Here is a 14,605-nt window from a genome sequence, read left to right as displayed (position 1 = left end):
ATCTTTTCTGAGCTCATTCAAGAGTCACAGTATTCTTCCTAAAGCAGGGAGACCAGAATTAAATGCAGTAATCCAAAAGAGGCCTAATCAATGTCCTGTACAATCTCAACATGACCTCCCAACTCCTATATTCAATGCACAGATCAATAAGGCCAAGCATACCAAATAACTTCTTCACTATCCTGTCTACTGGCAACTTTACTTTCAAAGGTCTATGAACCTACACTGCAAGGTCTCTTTTTCTGATAATACTCCCCAGAATTTTACTGTTAAGTGCATAAGTCCTGCCCTGATTTACCAAGCGAAAATACAGCACTTCACATTTATCTAAATCTAACTCTATCTGCCATTCTTCTGCCCATTGACCCATATGACCAAAGTCCCATTGTACCCAATAGTAACCTTCTTCACTCTCCACTACACAATCAATTTAGCATCATCTGCCATACGCCCTATATTCGTTGGTATAAATGAAAACTATAATACAGTTTTGTCCATCTGGAAGAATGCCCAGCTGTAGGAAGAAGGTTGGTGTCTTTTTCCACCGCACCAATGTGAGTGCTACCATCTATTATCTGTCACATGACACTCACACTATTTCTACTACTGTACCATCATCCTACCAAGTTTCATGCTCTACCACTTACCATTACCTGCAACGTCTTTCCTATTCATTCACACAGACACCAATCCCCATTATCACTAACCATGCATGCCCTCAACATTGCTTACTTACTCACTGGTTTGGGAAATCTTCCAGTCTTCACCAGTAACAGATGTGCTACTTCTCTCACACTCCATGAGGAAAGTCACAGACAGAAACAGACCAGTCAGGTGGTGGCTTATCCAGCATTCGGCTCCTTACCCCTTATCTGGACAGCAACCTTACAGTGACTGCCATGAATGGCTGACTAACTGTGTCCAGGTTCCTGCACTGGTAACAGAGGTTGCCTGATTATCACTGACTGTTTTGGGAACCCACGTGTAAAGGCTATCCCCAATGACTTGACCGAGGCCTGCTAACAACAAGGACAAGTTTCCTGCCTTTGTGTTTGTGCAGAATATCATGGTACAACAGAATAACACATCCTGTGCAGTTTTGGTCGCCATACTATAGGAAGGATGTGGAAGCTTTAGAACGAGTGCAGAGGAGGTTTACCAGGATGTTGCCTGGAATGGTAGGAAAATCTTATGAGGAAAGGCTGAGGCACTTGGGGCTGTTCTCATTGGAGAAGAGAAGGTTTAGGGGAGATCTGATAGAAGTGTATAAGATGATTAGGGGTTTAGATAGGGTAGATACTAAGAACCTTTTACCGCTAATGGAGTCAGGTGTTACTAGGGGACATAGCTTTAAATTAAGGGGTAGTAGGTATAGGACAGATGTTAGGGGTAGATTCTTCACACAGCGGGTTGTGAGTTCATGGAATGCCCTGCCCGTATCAGTGGTGAACTCTCCTTCTTTATGGTCATTTAAGCGGGCATTGGATAGGCATTTGGAAGTTATTGGGCTAGTATAGGTTAGGTAGGATTCGGTCGGCGCAACATCGAGGGCCGAAGGGCCTGTACTGCGCTGTATCCTTCTATGTTCTATGTTCTATCCCTGGTAGCTGTACATGAGAAGAAAACATTCATAAAATCAAGGCAATCCAATTAAAGGCTGACAGCATCTTGGAAGTCTCAGTGTATGAGGAGCCAATGTAAATATGAATGAAAAGTGTTAGCACTGGTTCTCATGTTCAATTGTCCAATGTGGAAAATTGCCCAGGTATGTCCTGTACACATAAAGCAGGGCCACTTTCTATCCCTATCAATCTACTTTTGACCACCAGTAAATTATTGGAATTGGTCATCCACATTGTTATCAAGCAGCATTTGCTTAGCTGCTCACTGATGCTCAAGTTTGGATTCTGCCAGGGTCAAGATGTTCTAAACTTCATTACAGCCTTGTTTCAAACATGGAAATGTGAGCTGAATTCCATCAACAAGGTTAGAAAGATTGCTCTTGACAACAAGGCCACAGTTGACCAAGTGTTGTATCAATGGCCCCTAACAAAACTAGCGTCAGTGAGAATTTCAAGATAAACTCCCTTCTGGTAAGAGTCATACCTGGCATCAAGGAAGATAGTTAGTGTTTTTAGAGATCAGCTATCTCAGCTCCAGGGAATCACTGCAGGTGCACCTCAGCTATCTCAGCTCCAGGGCAAGACTGAAGGCGTACCTCAGAGTAGTGTCCTCAGACTAATCATTTTCAGTTGCTTCATCAATGATCTTTCTTCCATCGTCATCTCAGATATGGGGAGGTTTGTTGATATTTGCAAGATGTTCAACATCATTCACAAATCTTAAGAAATTCATTTGCAAAGGCAGCAAGACCTGGATATTATCGAGCCATGGGCTAACAAATGATAATAAACATTTGTCCCTCACAAATGTCAGACAATGATCATCTCCAACTAGGGAGAATCTATTGGCCCTTGACATCCAATGATATTACTGTTGCTGAATGCCTCACTATAACATCTTGGCTGTTAAAATTGACCAGAAACTGAACTGGACTACAAGACATACAGATGGCTACAAGAGCAAGTCAGAGGCCAAGAATCCAGCAGTGAATAACTTATCTGCTGGCTCCCCAAAAACTATCTACCATCTACAAGACTCAAGTCAGGGGTGAGATGGAATGCTTCTCATTTACTTGGATAAGTGCAGCTCTAACAACACTCAAGAAATGTGACACCATCCAGGACAAAGCAGGCCACTTGTTTTGTGCCACATCTACAGAAATTCACCAAGGTTTCTTAGACACCACCTTCCAAACTCATGCGCTCTTTCATCCAAAAGGACAAAAACAACAGACACATAGGAACACTACCACCAGAAAGTTCTCCTCCAAGCTACTCACCATCCTGCCTTGGAAATATATCATTATTCTTTCACGATCGCTAGGTCAAAATCCTGGAACACCCCCTTGAATGACATTATAAGCCAACCTAGGCTAAATAGATTGTAGCAGTTCAAGAAAGCAGATCATCACCACTTTGTCAAGAGTGACTCAGGATGGGCAATAAATACTGGCCCAGCCAACGAACACATATGCAATGATTAAATATGTTTTGCTGGTGAAGGTGGCATCTGAATGACTTTTGAGTTAATCTTTGGGTTTTTTGGGTTAATTTGGGTTTTATTTTCAACAATAAAAAGACAGATTCCAAGAACAGGAGGCCAGCACACTGTTTGCAGTATAACCCCTGTCCAGCAAGACATCCTGCTTGGACTCATAATTGGGTGTAGAGATGCCCTTTGCACTTCTTATTGGTGACCTCCCTGCCAGTGGCTGCTAATTGGTCCATGGACACTTGTTTTGCCAGCAATTGAAATGAACAGACTACACATTTCTCATTCCGCCTCTTTCACACCCCAACCACCTGCCTCCAGGAACTGTAATAATCAGCCCTGTATGTTAAAAACAATTATTTGGATCACTGGGGCTTTAAATAATGCTATTGTTTAGTGTATGTCAGTAATTGGTCACAACTGGACCTGTACAATTGCCACCATAGAATCCCAATCGCACCCAATACCATGTGATCCTCTGGGACCTATTGTGTGACATATGTGGCATCTTCCGCCATGTTATCTGATTGATCTGCCTATCCATAATTAGGCACTTCAAGCTGTTGTCACTGAGTAATAGCACAGATAAAGGAAATGATTGTTCTCTGTACCAAACACTGCACATCATAGCAGAACAGATGCAAGTTGTGTTTGTACAGGTTTAACACTGGAATTCATCCCTTTGAATTAATGAATGTACCCTGAAAAGTGAGTTACTCGCTAATAATTTTAGGTTAGAACAGACTCTTAAATATTTGTGTTCAGTTTATGATTGCATTGATTATCATTTATGACTTATGTAGAAAGATTAGAAATGTTACTCACTTCAGATACCTATATATCTTTGCATTTTCTTATTTGTGATGCTTCAACTGGACTTAGCACAAGATAGGAATTCAAATATTTGAGGGACCTCCATTAATATAACACCATAATCAGCCAGGAACTGGGGTCATTGAAGTGATGCCAAAAATGCTTTAGTAATTAGTCACTACAAGAAAACCTCATCTGCGCCTTGCTGAAAACTGACACAATTCATTTAACTGAAGCAGACTCAGGTCAAGCAATAATCAACTCTCCTTTCATTTTCACAGCCGCCTTTCTGGAAGTCAAGGTTTTAACTTCTTGAGCTGTAGGAGATCATGCAGCTTTAAATTGAGGTGTTTGCCATATCAGTGCCTCTGTGTTCACATTCAATACATTATTATTTTGTGGCAAATTGCTTTCTGTCTCTTTGTGCTTCTATCTTCCTGTTTACAATGGCTTCTTGTGTTAAATATCAATGTGCAAGGTGAGCACATTGCTTTTCAATCTCAGTTCAGAGAATTTCCATCTTCTCCCTCAGACTTCTCATCTCTGGATGCTGATTGTTTTAATGCATCCTTTGTGAAGACACTGATTGAGAAAGGCAGCTCACTGACCTTGTGATGTCTATATTATTTAATTGCAATGTTTGTTAATGAGCCTTTCCATCAGCAAACCCGGAGCCACAAGTCAACTGAGGATTTGTGCCTGTGTTGTATTATCACAATGTGTTATAAGAACTCTCAAAAGCAAAATGCCATAATCTCGCGTTTGAAATTGTCTGAAAGGTGCACATCTATTCAATTTCTTTAATTGTGACAAAACTTCTTCCAAAATGTTTCTCTCCACATTTAAAAAGTATAAATCTTAAAATTAAAATTGGATATAACATTGCATGAACGTTTAATACATTCTGTCATTTTCCTTTATCTACTTAATTCCAGCATTTTATCTTATTTTGCTTAGGGTTGATGGCTTCATAAAAATGCAAAAAATAGTCAAATCATCTGTTCATACTAATATCATATATTACTTTCTTGTAGATATGTTGTTTTAACCTTGATTAATTTTTTGCTTCCATTAATACTAATACTTGTTGCTGCAAACCTTCTCTCGCCAGAAGTTCAGTTGTTATCGATATTCATATCAAAATGTGAGACAATGATTTATTTAACAAACAAGTAATTCACTAACATTCCTGACACAGGCTTTGGTCTAAGCTTAAACAGAAAAGCCAGATGATTCTCTGGGAGTAAGTTGGGGGAGCAAAGAGGGAACACTGGAGCTGAGGACAGGTACTCCTGCTCCTCTTGGCTTCGGAGGAAATTAAAATAAAAATGTATTTTTCATTCTGTAGGGATCTGTACTGAGACCTCTGCTGTTTGCGATATATACAAATGACCTGGAAGAAAATGTAGATGGGTGGGTTATTAAGTTTGTAGATGATACAAAGATTGGTGGAGTTGTGGATAGTGTAGAGAGTTGTCAAAGAACTTCAGCAAGATATAGATTCGTTCCGGATATGGGCAGAGAAATGGTTGATGGAGTTTAATCTGGGTAAATGTGAGGTGTTGCACTTTGGGAGATCAAACGTTAAGGAAAAGTATGCAGTTAATGACAGGACCTTGAATGGCATTGATGCACAGAGGGACCTTGGGGTTCAAGTCCATAACTCCCTGAAAGTGGTCACGCAACTAGATAAGGTGGTAAAGAAGGCTTTTGGCATGCTTGCTTTTATTGGTCTGGGAAGTGAGTACATGTTGCAGATATATAAGACTTCAGTTAGACTACACTTGGAGTAGAGCATTCAATTATGGTCACCACATTACAGAGTGAACCAATGCATATGCCATCATATTGGAATTCAAAACTCTAAAAACAATTTATTTTACACTTTTAAATCATTACAATGGGAACATCTCACCATCTCTCCTGCTATTGCATCAATAGCATGCCTCTCCCATCGGTTTCCATTGTACTTATAGAGTCATGGAGTCATAGAGATATACAGCATGGTAACATACCCTTTGGTCCAACTCGTCCATGCCGACCAGACATCCCAACCCAATCTAGTCCCACCTGCCAGTACCTGGCCCATATCCCTCCAAATCCTTCCTATTCATATACTCTTCCAAATGCCTCTTTGAATGTTGTAATTATACCAGCCTCCACCACTTCCTCTGGCAGCTCATTCCATACTCAATTCCTTTTTGTGAGTCTTTGCAAGACAGAACTTCCCATAGAATTTGGAGAGATGGTCAAGACCAGTAGTGGGGTCATGGAAATGTAACCACATGTACAGGAAATGTTGGCCCTGACTAGAGATGAGGGTGACCCCCATGTGAGGATGTCCAAAAATTCATGAGTAATATCCTGGCTGTAATATCTTGCTTTCCCACAGCACCCAAAAGCCATGTAATTGCCACAAAGAAATCTGAGTTCCACAGCTACAAGTGGTGACTCTGAGTTGATAATTCCAAGATCAAGTTTTGAAATTGCACTTATAACCCACAGTCTGGGAAGTCCTGTGTTGAACAAATGTATGAGACCAAGCTCACCCATGAACTGGTCATATTGATCAGGTACAAGAAAGGTTCAAATGCAACATGAAACTCCCTTTATGCTCATCAACATGGCACCTTAATCTGAAAGAACATTCCTTAATGTCCTGTATCACACTTCTAATATTCCACTCTCAACATGCCCATTTGAGCACCCTAACTTGTCATATTGTTCTGTGCTTTGGATGGCTATTCACTACAAATTGGGTCAAAACTATTTTTCTTTGAAATACTACAACAAGTGATGTAAAAATCTTTCCACTGGGACAGGTCGTAATCAAAGTTTAAGTTACGAAAGGACCTAAACAAATCAGACTAGCTAATCTTCACAATATTAATGGCTTCACTTCTAAGATATGGTCATCTTATGAACATATTTTCATTTTTTCTTGGTCAAAGAAGGTTGATTCTCTCTTTGAGTCACTGAATAGAAAGTGGCATCAATTATGCCACTTCTCAGACATAAAATAGTACAGGTATTCCAACAATGGCACACCCTCAATCTGCACTAACTTTGGTTCATTGCTATACTTAGAGTCATAGAGATGTACAGCATGGAAACAGACCCTTCGGTCCAACTCGTCCATGCCGACCAGTTTTTCCAACCCAATCTATTTCCACCTGCCAGCACCCGGCCCATATCCCTCCAAACCCTCCATATTGATATACTCATCCAGATGCCTTTTAAATGTTGGAATTGTAGTAGCCTTCATCACTTCCTCTGGCAGCTCATTCCATACACGCACAACCCTCTGCATGAAAAGTGCCCCTTAGATCTCTTTTATATCTTTCCCTCTCACCCTAAATCTCGGCCCCCCAGCTCTGGACTCCCCCACCACAAGGTAAAGACTTTGTCTATTTGCCCTACCAATGTCTCTCATGATTTTATAAACCTCTGAAGGGTGACCTTGAAGGTCAACCTTCAGCCTCTGATGCTCCAGGGAAAACAGTCCTAGCCTCTTCAACTTCTCCCTGTAGCTCAAATCTTCCAACCCAGGCAACATCCTTGTAAACCTTTTTTGAGCCCTCTCAAGTTTCACAACATCTTTCCTATAGGAAGGAGACTAGAATTGTATGCAATATTCCAACAGTGGTCTAACCAATATTCTGTAGAGCCGCAGCATGACCTTCCAACTCCTGTAGTCAATACTCTGACCAATAAAGGAAACCATACCAACTGCCTTCTTCACTATCCTATCTACCTGCGACTCTACTTTCAAGGAGCTATGAACCTGCACTCCAAGGTCTCTTTGTTCAGCAACACTCCCTAGGACTTTACTATTAAGTGTATAAGTCCTGTTAATGTTTGCTTTCCCCAAAATGCAGCACCTCACATTTATCTGAGTAAAACTGCCATGCCTCAGCCCAGATTTGGCTTAGTTTTCCAGATAGCTTTAACAGTACTCTCCAGAAGGTTATTGCAACAGTTAATGCCTGGAGAATGACCCTCGAGTAGACTTAGTTGCTAACAAATGTAACAGGTACTAAAGAATGTCAGGATCACACAACCGTACAGCACAGGAATGGGTTCTTCGGCTCACGATGAGGTGTCAGATATAACCACAAATTAATCTAATCTTTTCTGCCTGTTTTTGGTCCATATTCATTCATTCCTTGCATATTCCAGAAGTTGTTTAAATGCCCCTAGCATATCTGCATTCATCACCACCCCTGACAGCATGCTTAAGTCTCCTTTGAACTCCCCCACCCCCCCACCCCTCCTCAATTTAAATGCATGCTCCCTAGTATTTGACATTTCAACTCTGGGAAAACAAATGATTCTGACTATTGACCCTATCTTTGCAACTCATAATTTTATAGACTTTTATCAAATCTCCCCTCAGCTTCTATCATTCCAGAGAAAACAATCTGAATTTTTCTCGCCTCTCCTTATAACTCATACTCTGTAATCCAAACAGTGCCCTGGTAAAGCTCTTCTGCACCCTTTCCAAAGCCTCCACATTCTCACTCTGTAAAAAGTTATGAAAAAAGATAAGTTCAGACAGCCCTTCCAGAACAATGAGCTCAACCAGTATTAGTCAGACAATAGAAATTCACTGGAATGTTAATGTCTTTTTCCCTGTGGTGGTTTACAGCAGTTGGGATAAAAATTGAGGGCCATTAGTTTGGTTTTGCTCAGAATAATCAAGGTTTCACTTTAGCTTAGAAAACCCAGAGATTAAAGACTTTTCGGCAATAGAATGAAATTTGACTGGGATCAGAGGCAAACATACTTTGTCTTGTAGAAAAGGAGTGTTGGACTATTCATGGAAAGCAGTTACCACAATAGCTCAGTTTGTGCAGCTTCCAGAGTGGAAGTGTTTGATGAAGAATTTGTGGGTTATATAAACACAGAGATAAGGATAATTTCTCTGTGTTTGAATTGCTGTAAAGTAATGCTATTGGATAATGGACGAGACTTTATTTTGTTGTGTGTTTTAAGATCCTTTAGACTGCGTTATCTAATTAGATAGCTAATTTTGACTGGGGACTCCTTGGTCCACAATGCTGTCCCTGCCGACAATTCAACATCACTGTAGGACTTGACTAATGGTGTCTACTCAAAGTCTCTGCTGATATTGTTTAATGTGGAAATCTTAGGATGCCATCATCACTTACTTGATCTTGGTGCTCGATAGACAATGCTGCCTTGTTCATGAGATATTAAACTGAAACACTATCTTCCCTCTTGGGTAAATGGAAAAAATCAATCAATATAATTTTGAGGAAGAACAAGTGAGTGAGAGGTCACACATGTCTTGTTCAATCGTTATTCCTTCATCGACATCAATGAAACAGATTAGCCCATTGTTATCATTGCTGTTTTGGGGAGCTTCCTGTGTGCAGACTGGCACCTGCATTTCTAACATTAAAGCTGTGAACGTAATTCAAAATATGTCACTGGCTGTACACCGCTTTGAGATGTCCTGCATTATGGAAATGCAAGTCTATTTGTCACCCACCTTCAATTAGTCAATTTGGGGCTATGACTTTTTCTTTCTGTATTTTATCTGATGGTTAGCAGACAACACACTTTCTGTCTTGGTGAAATTTGTGTGTGAATCCAAATAATTTACAACACTGGACTTTGATGTCCTTATGAGGATTTTTCCCCAGAAGTTTAGTGTTAGAAGTAAAACAAATGCTGCATTTCAATTACTCCACAGAAAATTGGCAGCAATGAACATATGTCCCACTAATGTTGTCACGGCCTAAGTGAAGCAATGGGTAGAGTGCTTTAATGTTGCTAATGTCAAGACTTCCATTCATCTGGCAAAAATGACATTTATGAATTAGACTAAAATGAAGGAAATGGGTTTACAAATTGGAAAGTGCATTGAAGTGAAAATAATTCTGTAGCTTTAAATTGGCAAACAAGAAGACTGCAAAAGTCATATAATTGTGTCCCACAGAAGTAGCATATTTTTGTCATTGCCCTGTCTGCTGGGATCATCCAATTTTATTTTTCTCAGCTCTTTTATGAAGATGTTCAATTAGCATGGCCCATAAATAATCCCTTTATTTACCTTCAAATGCCACCTGGCACTGTTCCCGGGCCAAGTAATTATTTTCTTCAAAAGGAGTGAAATGTCTCGATCAAAATTTGAATTTAAATGAGTTTCTAATAGCCAAATTATTGCCACTGCGTGGTTCAATAAAATAGTTGACCACAAAAGAGAAATTTTGTTGAGCATTCTGACTGATTGTATGCGGATGGGCATTGAAATGGACACTAATACATATTGCAGGGCAATAATCTCACCAAAGAGTTCAGATGAACTGTTAGGTGTCTATTGTGGCTCATTGGGTAGAACTTTTCCTTATGAGTTTAAAATTTTGCATTCAAATCTCATTCTAATTGTTTTTTTCATTCATAACATGTGGGTGTTGCTGGCTGGCCAGCATTTACTGCCTGTCCCTAGTGACCTTTGAACTGAGTGGCTTGCTGGGCCATTTCAGAGGGCAGTTGAGAGTCAAACACAATGCCGTGGGCCTGGAGTCACATGTAGGCCAGACCATGTCAGGATTGCAGATTTCCTTCCCTGAAGGAAGGAAGGAAGGCTGCAAGCACATAGGTTTGTGCTTTACTCCAGTGCTGCAGGAGTGCTGCACTGTCAGAAATTCTACCACTTGGATAGCCTGGTAAAACAGGGGGTGTCCTTCAGGTGTCCAGGTCAAAATTTATTCTTCATTCAAATAGCCTGGTTGTACGCATTGCTGTTTGTGGGAATTTGCTGTTGGTTTAATAGCTACTGAGTTTCCAACATTCCAATATCATTGTGATCAAATAAAAAATATTGGCTGTAAACTATATTTGGGGTATCCTAAGGTCATGAATAATGCTAAGTAAATGTGAATATTTCTTTCTTAATGCACAGTAATGCATCACCAACTAATATTCTAAACATTTAATGAATAATTGGAAATAGTTAATTACTGGCAGCCCCTGATGAAATTGCATCCTTGAAATCATTGCTTTGTGTTGCTTCTTTCTGAAATATTGAGCATTTTTTGGGAGGTTTTGGGGGTGGGAGGAAATGCTCGAGAATTTAATTCTATCACAGCTCCTGGTATTGATGATACTAATGTATATTTTGGCAGATGCTGTGAGCTATGTAGACCCCATAGAACACACAGCAGTAATCTATGATACCATCAGAAATCGTATTCACAGGAAGAACAGTCTGAAAAAGAAAAATGTCAAAACCTGTCTCTGGCTTCAAGTACAGCTCATTCCTTGTGCACAGGATCACTGAGTTTATCCTTGGGCTGTGAATGCACAGTTCAGTCTGCACTGCAGGATTAGGATTTGTAATGTAATCACTGGAATTGTGCCAAATTATGATCCTCAGTTGATTTACCGTAAATAGCAGAGTTAATGCATATTAAACAAGGGAGAAAAAAAAACATTAATTCTTAGTAGCAGAATTCTTGCAGCTTATCATTCTTTGTAGTTAGAATGTTGGCAAACTCCCCATTTATACATATAAAGCCTGCTCAAAATGGTTGTCTTACACATGTAATTTCTTGCCTGCACACTCTGTCTCTCTTCTAACACAAACTGTCTTGCATTAAGACCAATTAAAACCAGCTCTACAGTTAGAAAATAGTTAGGCTGAATGGAATAAAGTTACATAATTCATATTGGTTTACTAAGCTGCTTACTTTGCTCAATTCTAACTAAGCTTCAAATGAGTGTCTTGGTTTAATCCCGAGAGACAAGACGACAATGTGACAAATTATATTTTACATTTTGTATATTAATTCTTTAATTGCCAATTCATTACTCTCCAACCAAGACTCACATCTACAAACAGAATCACTCCAACCATTAGGTTGTAACTCATGATCCTTAATAAATATAATATGGAACTTTATATTAGCTACAAGTATCATATTGAAATTGCTGATTGCTCAACCTAGATATTATAAGCAGTCGACCATTGGTCAGCTAGACGCACTTTCACCTCCCAGTCAAAAGGTTTAAGATTTGACCACAAAACCCAGACTCATCAGTGCAGTACTGCGGGACGTACTGTACTGCCAGGCATGCTAAATTCCCAATTGGAATCCAAAGCAAAGAATCAACTTCCTTCTACTGGGAATGTAAAATATTCCACAGAGCTACTTTGATGAAAAGCAAGAAAATTGTTGCTGGTGTCCTGGTTTCAATGTCTATCACTCGTCCAACAACTTGCAATCAAACAGATGATCTGTTCGTTTATGAAGAAATCATCTATGGGATGTCCACGAAATTGGCTGTTGTATTATTTACTACCTCACAAGAGTAACTGAACTTTGTACGATCTTCACGTGCTATAGCAATAAAACTTGTTGTAAAATGTTTTTGGAATGACCTAAAGTCATGAAAGGCTCTGTATAAATACAAGTCTCTTTTTCTTTACTGCAGAAAAAGTATCAAATAGATTCCATAATTTATAAAACTGGATGAAATGTAGGCCCTTGCAGCTTATAGGAAATGTTATCTTGTCATTATATGAGCAAATTAGTGTGTGTTCATGTTTCTGTTATCCTTGCCTCACTATTTCCCAGACAGGGTGTAGTGGCATAAAAGAAGGAATAAGGTTATGACAGATGCATTAGCTTTCACCCATATGGGCAAACATAATTGATACTTAGGTGGATATAGTTCTATAAGAATAATTATCATGTCTTGTACAGCAGCCATTCCTGGATGCTCAAAATTCCTGGGAATGTTGGCCCATTTAATTCTCCTTCTAACTGTCTAGTAACTGGATGACACAATATTAACAGAGTTGTTGACTAATCACACCAATCAATCTCTGTCAATCGGTTGGCAAAAAAAAATGCCACATGGCATGAAAGAACCACCAGTAGTGGAGAACTTTGGGAACCAGAGTTTGCTAACTGTTTCTCACAACTGTGATACATTTACCATATGTAATATCTCAAGTTACCCAAATATTTGTGATCGACCAGACCAAACCCCCTCAAAATATTGTGAAGATTGTCGAGACCCTAGCCTTTTCTTATTTTAATGGTAAGCATAAAGTGTTGCGCTCCAGCTGCGATTCAATTGGTCAAACAATCGGATTTAAAGGAAAACGCATTTTATTCATCTACTATAGTAAAAATACAAAAAATAAAGAAGAAATTGGAATAACAACCCTATTAGAAGATTTAACTGAATAATAGATCCAGTAAATATCACTAATTAACAGTTGCTATATAGTACCATCTCATAAACACATCCTTGACACAAGGCAAATTTAAAAAAACACAATATCTCACATGCAACTCCAGTAGCAGGGAGAGAATACCCAGCTTTTGGTCGCAACTGAGAGAGAGGAAAATAGCTTCCACTTCTTCAAGACCCCAACACCAACTGCTGAAAACTAACACTAAAATTCCTGGTTCTCTGGGAGTTTGACCACACCCATTTAGAATACTGCTATTGTTGCAACTTTTAAAAAAAGACTGCCCAACCTGTTTTCTCTAGTAGCTCTGATAGACTGCTCATCAACTCTGCCTTAAAACCTCTCTTGAAAAAGAAAATCAGGACAAAATATACCTCTTAAAGCCACAGTATTGTCACAATTGCACATCAAGAAGATTGCTTTCTAAAATAAATGCAAGCTGCATTTTAATTATCAATAATAATAGATTGCATTGATTTCATAAGGGAACCTGTTGCATCACTAAACAGTTACAAATTGTCCTGGTTAATGAAAAATGAAATGCTCTAACAAGATTTCTAATTTCAGTCTTACTCATCTACCTTTTTCAAAAGACTTGTTAATGGTTTGCTACAGTTTTGTTTGGTAGTGCTCCCATGAAATCTCTTAGGGACATTTCACCACATTAGATGTGCTATAATCCATGTTATTGCTATTGTTGTTGTGTTTGTATCATTCATTATGGAAATTCATCTGCATTTGTCAACTTAATTCTCAAGTACCTAATTAGATTTGTACAATCTATGAACAGGCATGATATCATTTGTAAATCAAGCAAATGCAGCCATTTTTCTTATTTGTATTTAACATTTGCCAGTTTATTGTTTATTTTATTGTTTCACATGATGTGATTTCTCTGACTGGGCCAAAATTTATTGACCATCTCCAGTTGCCTTTTTGAAGGTGGTTGGGAACTGTTTTTTGAAACTGCTAAGGTCAATTTGTTTTAGATAGACTCACAAGGCTGTTGGGGAGGGAGTTCCAGAGATAGATAAAGGTTTACTGATATGGTTCCAAGTCAGGATGCAGTGTAACTTGAAGGGGAAGTTGCTATGATGGTGTTTGCAAGCACCTGCTGCCCTTGTTCGATTAGATGGGAGGTACCCGCATATTTAGAAACTGCTGCCAAAAGAATCTTGTTGAGTTGATGTCTTGGATATTGTAGATGGTATACACACACACACACACACACACACACACATACACACACACACACACACACACACACACAAGCATCGGTAGTGAAGGTAGTGGATACTGAAGGCTGTGGATGGGATGCCAGTCAAATGAGTTGTTTTGTCCTGAGTGATGAGGTTTCTTCAGTATTGCTGGCATGGCACCCATTCAGACAGGTGGAGAGTACTCCATCAAGATGCTGACTTAACTGTGCCTTGCAGATGGTGGGAC

The sequence above is a fragment of the Hemiscyllium ocellatum genome, chromosome 30 (genome assembly GCF_020745735.1).
Source record: "Hemiscyllium ocellatum isolate sHemOce1 chromosome 30, sHemOce1.pat.X.cur, whole genome shotgun sequence".
Classification (NCBI taxonomy): Eukaryota; Metazoa; Chordata; class Chondrichthyes; order Orectolobiformes; family Hemiscylliidae; genus Hemiscyllium; species Hemiscyllium ocellatum.
Note: the sequence above shows the minus strand (reverse complement) of the source record.